Here is an 8437-nt window from a genome sequence, read left to right on the forward strand (position 1 = left end):
ACCCAATAACCCTCTCTTTCTCTAACCTCTCTTCTACCATATGACCCCTTAGGACACCATATGACTCATTAGGACATCATATTGTCCTAGGGAGTCATATGGTGTCCTAAGGGGAAATTCATGTGTTATAACACCATGTATGATCCCTTAGGACACCATATGGACATCATGGTGTCCTTAGGGTTTGTATGGTGTCTTGGGGGGTCATATTGTGTTCTAATGGGTCATATGGTGTCATTAGGGGTCACATGGGATCCTAAGGGGCCACAAATGTGTTAGAACACCATATGAACCCTTAGGACACCATAAGACTCATTAGGACATCATATTATCCTAAGGGGTAATATGGTGTCATAAGGGGTCATATGGGGTCCTAAGGGGCCACCCATGTGTTAGAACACCATATGACCCCTTAGGACACTATATTGACATCATATGGTCCTAAGAGGTCATATGGTGTCCTAAGGATTCATATGGTCTCCTAAGGAGTCATATGGTGTCGTTAGGGGTCATATGGGGTCCTAAGGGGCCACACATGTGTTAGAGAGCCATATGACCCCTAAGGACACCATATGACCTATTAGGACATCGTATTGTCCTAAAGGGTCATATGGTGTCATGCCATGTACTAAGATGTTAAAAGGGGCCATATGGTATCATGAGGGGTCATATGATGTCCTAGGGGGTCATATGGTGTCCTAAGAGGTCATATGGTGTCATTAGGGGTCATATGTGTGATGAATAATGATGAACAACAGATACCCTAACTAGTACTGAGAGGGGGGGGGGGTGAATCAATACAGATAAAATTTTTCTCTACAACTTATCAAGTTAAAACAACACCAATAGATTGTCATCATTACTGAACTTAACCATGGCAATACTAGTTAAACACAGTAAGACATCAGACATCATAAACTGATAAGTTTGAACACTTCAACTACATTCAATACTTGATATCAACTTCACCCATAAACATATACATGTGGTATACCAGTAATACCATAACCTATTAACTTTGCATGCATAATCTTTCAACCAAATAATACATACACATAACATGAAAAATGCATAACACATAACACACAAATTTTTCACATGGAAACCCAAACGGGAAAAACCATGGTGGGAATGAATACCCACAAGCTTGTTTTTGAACTCTTTTGAAGCTTGCTCTGTTAGGAGCCTACTTTGGTTAAAGACTTTACAATAAGGTTCTGTTAGGAACCGATCCTATTAGAGATCACCTGGTTAAGGGATGGCTATATACCCTGTTAAAGGTTACCTCGCTAGAGTATTTGAAGAACTCAATGATCTTGAGTCACCTGGTTAAAGGTTTTACAATAAGCTTATTAAAGCTACCCGGTAAAGGGATTTTCCAACTATTGAAATGATTAGAAGGCAACAGGTAAAACTCTGATCTGATAACAACACTACATGCAAAGGCAAATCCTTTTTAGTTCCTCTACTCTGCAATCACACTCTGCAGTTCTCCTCTTATTGGTCTGGTAAGTATCTCATCACTTGGATACACACACAAATTTTGCCAACAAATTTACAATAACAAACATCATCGACCTTATACACATCGGTTAGGTCAGTAGCATAAACCCTAAACCCTAAGCATCTTAGGTTTACAACATAGGTGGTCCAATCCTAACCGTCCAAACATATTGCATAGGGTATTATGATTTCAAAAAGATCACAAGACAATCTCCATCATTCATTCTTCTCTGCACATGGGAATCAGTAACCCATCAAGCTCTCTTCTCATACTGCCAAGAAGAATGATCATTCTCAACGTAGACTTCAAACACAATCGATCTTCTCATGCAAGATCCTCAAGGAAATCCTTCATGCACACAATGCTGATGTGGCACCTCGATCTCACTCATATCTCTTAGCTAACTCATCATAGAGTATCACCATTTGTATCACACAAGAGGGATTGCCAAACCGATAACCCTAGAGCTGAGACTGCCAACCGGTAGTCACACTTAGTGAAACCCTAACACTGGTTCACTGCATCTCCTCATACCTCTTCATACTGGTTCACTTGAACTTATTGAAATCAATGACAACATATAATATCATCATATCAAAATTTCGGTTCATCATATGCAAACAATATCCAACAATCTCCCCATATGCCAATAATATCCAACAATCTCCCCCTTTGGCATTGATGGCAATACTCAGTGTAGTGTTGCAACTGAAAACTTCATAGACCAGTGTATTTGCATTATCAGATATCTTCTCCCCATTCATTAGATATCTTCTTCCCCTTTGACAACAATGCCAAAGTGGAGGCACAAGCTTCCATACTCCACTATGCTGGTCCCCCTAAGGAGTAGCATCCTTCAACACATCAATCCTGAAAGATTTGTCACTGTAATACTTGACTGATGTGGAGCACACAACTTTAGTTGACTTGATGAAGGGGAAGAACCCCTAATTCACCTCTCAAATAGGTAAATGTAGTCTTCGGTAAGGGCTTAGTGAATATATCTGCTAGCTGCTCCTTACTGGAAACATGTTGTAGTACAACCTCCTTATTCTGAACTTTCTCTCTCAAGAAGTGATATTTAAGCTCAATGTGCTTAGTTCTAGCATGCAATACTAGATTCTTGGAAATATTTATTGCACTTGTGTTGTCACAAAATATATTCACCGGTTCAGATACAGGTACTTTGAAACCTTCCAATACATGTTTCATCTAGATTGCTTGAGTGTAGTTCATAAATGCTGTAGATTGGGAAGTACAACTCTGCTTCTTACTTGTCCATGATACTAATCTTCCACCAAGAAAGAACGCTCCACCGGTTGTGCTCTTTCAGTCGTCCACATTACCTGCCCAATCGGCATCGGTATATACTTTGAGATTATAGTCACCATTATATGGATACCACAATCCATAATCAACTATTCCTTTCAGATATCTAAGAATCCTCTTGATAGCTACCAAGTGGGATTCTCTTGGACACTTCTAAAAATGAGCTACTATGCCCACTGCATGAGAAATATCTAGTCTATTGTGCACCACATAGTGCAGCTTACCGATCATTGACTGGTACTCCTTTTCATTCACCAATGCTGTATCATCTTCCTTAGTCAGTTTACAGCCAGTCACCATCGGTGTACCAACCAGTTTGCTTTCCTCCATGCCAAAAGTCTTCAATACCTCTTTGACATACTTGGACTGGGTAATAAAGATACCCTCTTGTATTTGCTGAATCTGTAAACCAATGAAGAACTTTATCTCTCCTATCAGAGACATCTCAAATTATTTCTTCATTTCATTTGAAAATGCATGACTCATTTTATCATCTCCTCCAAATATTATGTCATCCACAAACACTTCACAGATCAGAATTTGATCACCTTCTAATTTCAAGTAGATGTTGCTATCTTCACTTGTTCTCTAAAATCCAATCTTCACAAGATGAGAGTGTAATCTTTCATACCATGCCCTAGGTTCTTGTTTCAATCCATACAGGGCTTTGTGTAATCTACACACCATGTCACTATCTTCTGAAAAGGCAAACCCTTCTGGCTGCTCTATATACACTTCCTCTTCTAGGATTCCATTTAGAAAAGCAGACTTCACATCCTTCTGATAAACCTTAAATCCCTTAAATACTGAAAATGAAAGTAGCATACCAACACCTTCTAGTCTATCCACAGGAGCAAAGGTTTCTCCATAGTCTTCTCCCTCCTCTTGAGCATATCCCTTGCATACAAGCCTAGCCTTGTTCCTTACAACTGTGCCTTCTTCATTCAACTTATTCCTGAAGACCCATTTGGTACCTATGACATTTTTATGTTCTGGTTTGGGCACCAAAGACCATGTTGCATTCTTTTCTATCTGGTCTAGGTCCTCTTCCATTGCTTTAATCCAGTCTTCATCTGTAAGAGCTTCTCTGGAAGTCTTGGGTTCAAATTAAGAAATCATGGAAGAGTTCTCCTTCACTTTTATTCTTGTGAGTATCCCTGCATCTTTATCTCCTATGATTTTCTTCGGATCATGATGTAGCTTTACATATCTAGGAATGACTCTAGCCTGATCTGCTAGCTTTTCTTCTTCTTCGCTGACTTCTTCTTCTTCTCTTACTGCAACTTCTACCAGTACAGGAACACTGAGATCTTTACAAGTTTCTTTCTTAACCGGTTCCTAGAAGGCTATACTCGGTTCATCTTCCACTTCTTTGCTGCATGTTTCCTCAAGTTCCTTAGGGGATTCATCAACCCTGACATTGATGCTCACAATAATCTTTTGAGTTCTATTGTTGTATCACTTGAGAGCTTTTCTCTTAGTGGAATATCCCAAAAATATTCCTTCATCACATTTTGCATCAAATTTGCTCAAATGCTCACCTCTCTTGATATAACACTTACTACCAAACACTTTAAAGTAACTCACAGTGGGAGTTTTCCTTCGATCAACATTGTTCTAGCTGCTTCAACTACAGTCTTGTTATTTCTTTCTTCTATGCCATTCTATTGTCATGTCCTTGGGGTAGACAACTGCCTCTTGATATTGTTATCTTCATAGTACTTGCTGAATTCATCAAAAGTGAATTCTCCTCCTTGATCAGTTCTTAGGCATTTTATTTTTTTACCACTTTCTTTCTCTACTAATGCTTTGAAAGCTTTGAACTTTCCAAATGCTTCAGACTTGTCTTTCAAGAATGTGACCCACATCATTCTTGAGCAGTCATCAGTAAGAATCATAAAATACCTATCTCTCTAAATACTTCTAGTTTTCATAGGACCACATAAATCAGTATGTACAAGATCAAGTAAATTTTCTGCTAAAAAGGACTTACCTTTAAAGGTTGAGGAAGACATCTTCCCAAGTTGAAATTCTCTACACAACTAATTCTCAGGTATGTTCAACAAAGGCAATCCTCTTACTGCCTTGATCTTACCGGCTTTAACAATATTGTCAATTTTTTTATGATAGAGTCTCCTATGCCATATCCAACTATCATCAAACTTAGCCATTAGACATCGACTTATCTTTGCATTCAACTGAAATAGGTTACCTTTGGTCTACTTACCAGTGGCAATAAGTTCACCACTCTTCTCGATTATACTGCAGATTCCACCTTTGAATTCTAGAACGAGTCCTTTGTCATTTAGTTGAGAAACACTTAACAGGTTATGCTTAATACCTTCTACCCAGTAGACATCATCTGCACTGCTCTTTCCATTCAGTGAGATGGATCTTTTACCTTTTACTAAGCATGGTGCATCATTTCCAAATCTAAGAACACCTCCATCATATTCCTCCAGAGATAGAAACTTTCTTCAGTCACCAGTCATGTGGTGAGAACAACCACTATCAATTATCTACTCATTCGAGTTGTCAATGCGAGAGACAAGAGATTTCTTGTCAAATACTTCTTCCTTTACAACTACAAATACTGTTGGAGGGAGAGGTATTCATGGAGATAATGGAGAGAGAGGAGAGAGAAATAATAAGAGAGGTAGATATAAGAAGACCGAGGGAGGGAGAGAGGTATAGAGATGTGGGTAAGGAGGGAGAGAAGAGGAGAGAGAGAAGAATGAAGATAGGGCTAAGGAGAGAGAGTAAGAGATGGATAGGGAATGTTTAAGGGATCTAGAGAGGAGAAAAGAAAATAGGTGAGGTAGAAAGAGTTCACAAAGATAGAAAAAAGGGCAAGGAGGGAGGAAAATAATTGGAGATTGGAGAGACCTAGAGCCTAGGGATAGAGACATGAGATACAAAAGGGGGATAAAGAGGTGGGTAATGAGACAAGGAGGGAGAGGTAAAGTGGTAGCAAGAGAGAGAGAGAGAGAGAGAGAGAGAGAGAGAGAGAGAGAGAGAGAGAGAGAGAGAGAGAGAGAGAGAGAGAGAGAGAGAGAGAGAGAGAGAGAGAGAGAGAGAGAGAGATAGAGGTGGAAGTAAGGAGGACATGCAAGGTAGAGAGGATAAAAAAGAAAGAAAGAAGAGGAAGTCCTAGTAGAGAGGTGTAGACACTTAAATTTCAATAATAAATTTAATCAAATTTAAATCCCTTAGTCCCTCACATTAATTAAATAATTCTTATTATTTAATTATATGCGACTTCCCATCCCTGCTGGCTATATTAATTTAATTAAACATGCCATGCCCTTAGCCAATCAATTGATTAATCTTGTTAATTAATTAAATTCCCCTTTTTAACCTATCTTTTATTAAATAAAATAAATTCATTTTATTTTATTCATTATCCTTTTCCTCTAGCTTATTAATTAATTATAAATTAATTAATTTTCCTCACATGTCTCCTAACCTAAACCACCTTCTAACCCAATTCCTATCCTAACCCATGGGTTCTAACCAACCCTATCCTAACCTCCTCTCCTACATGTTTGCACATTTCTTGTTTTCCAAATATTGGAAGACATTCTAATTTGGGTGGTTGTTGCCCAAATGGACATGTGTCCTTGAGGACACATATCATCCCTCCCCAAGACACATGTCCCTCTTTTGAGACACCTATCATTTCCTTTTGAGACAAGTGTGGAATATTATTCCACATGGCTTTCCACTTGTCCTCAAAGAGGACAAGTGTCTCATTTTCAAAGCCCTTAATCTCTCTTTCAATTCCTATTTAAACCCTCCCATTCTTATGCATTTTATCCACTTTTCCATACTCGTACCATCACTCTGATGTAATCATCACTCACCATTATCCATCTATTTGCATAATCATCAATCTCACCTTTTCTTCAGGTATCATGGAGCATAATCAAGCATCTATGACATCATCGATCACACATCAAATCAAGTAACTCTCAAACTAAAGCCAATTCTGGTTTGCATTGTTTATCATGTTAAATTTAGCTTTTGTTTTAATGTTCTTATCTTGAAGTGTTTGATTTCTTTGTGTTTTCTTTGTTAATTAGTTTAGCTTTTTAATTTCTCGTATTTGCACACAAATTTTCATCACACAAGATGGAAGGAGGTACTAGGAGATTGAAAGGTAAAATCTCAATTACCCATCATCAATCATAAATTTTAAACTAGAGAGGCGATGTGGAAGTGAAAGGGATAGGGAAAGGAGGAAGGGAGAGGGAGGTGGAGAGGTAGGGAGAGAACTAGAGGAAGGGAAACAAAGGTAGACATGGAGGGAGGGACAAAATAAAAAAAGAGATAAGAGTAGGAAGGATGGAGGGAGAGGTAAACATGAAGGGAGTGAGGGACCCATAGAAGGAATAGAGAGAAGATGAGAGAGTTCATAAAGTGATATGGGTAAGGGGGATGGAGAGAGAAGTGGAGAAGGAGGGAGATAACTAAAGAGTGTAAATATCTAGAGGTGAGACACATAGAGGGGAGACAAGTGGAGAGGGAGGGAAAGAAATAGATGGGAGATATAGAGGTAAGAGACCTAGAGCATAGAAGAGAGGGGTGAGAGACCTAGGGGTAGAGAGAGAGGTGTTTAATAAGACATGGAGGGAGAGGTAGTGAGAGGGAGGAAGGGGGAGACCTATAGATGAAGAGATAAAGGATGGGAGAGAAAGGTAGTAATCAAGGTAATGCAAAGATAGGGGAGAGAAAAAACAAGAGAGGGAGATATAAGAAGAGAGAGGGAGGAAAGGATAGAGATGGGTTTAAGGAGGGAAGGAAAGTTAGAGAGGGTGGGAGAGTCCTATCCATATAATTTTATTCAAATTTTTATTATGTTAAGGTTTTCATCTCTAGTTTTTTTGTTAATGTGTCCTTTTTTGTCAAAAACCAACATGTGCTATTTTGGGTATATTTTTTTTGCTCATTCATCAAATTTAGAAATAAATTATATTTTTAGAAACTAGACTCCATTCTGCATGTATGTATGTGTATACAAACACATATATATTTATTACATATTTCATCTTACCAGGTCTAACAAATATAAAAAATATTTAAATTCAATAGTGTATTGGGCATAACAAAGAATAGTATTGTTTAAATATGATCTTTGGAATAAATTGATGAGACACAAAAAAATATATTGGATTAAATTTTGAGTATAGTGAATTTTTTGTAAGTGTCTCTATAATATATTGGTAGTGTTATACAACTAACAAGTTCAAGACTTGGAGGATTGCTACATTGATCATCCCTTCCTCCTCCCTGCTTCGAGAGAGCTCCAGAAGCTTTTGGCTGGTACATTCCTCCCCCTTTTTCCTAGGGAAGATAGATTCATTTGGAAGTGGAACCCTTTTGGAGACTTCTCTGTTAGAGCTACCTACAACAGCTTGCTAAGAGAACTCGATTACACCTCTATCTAGAAAGAAGTATGGAATCCCCAACTCATTCCCAAGGTTGATTTATTTTGGTGGACTGCTCTCCTCAACAAAATTTTGACCCAAGACAATTTGGTCAAGTGGGGATTCCAATTCCCTAATAGATGCATCCTTTGCAAAAATGATGAGGAAAGTTTTGGTC

The sequence above is a fragment of the Cryptomeria japonica genome, chromosome 3 (assembly GCF_030272615.1).
Source record: "Cryptomeria japonica chromosome 3, Sugi_1.0, whole genome shotgun sequence".
NCBI classification, from domain to species: domain Eukaryota; kingdom Viridiplantae; phylum Streptophyta; class Pinopsida; order Cupressales; family Cupressaceae; genus Cryptomeria; species Cryptomeria japonica.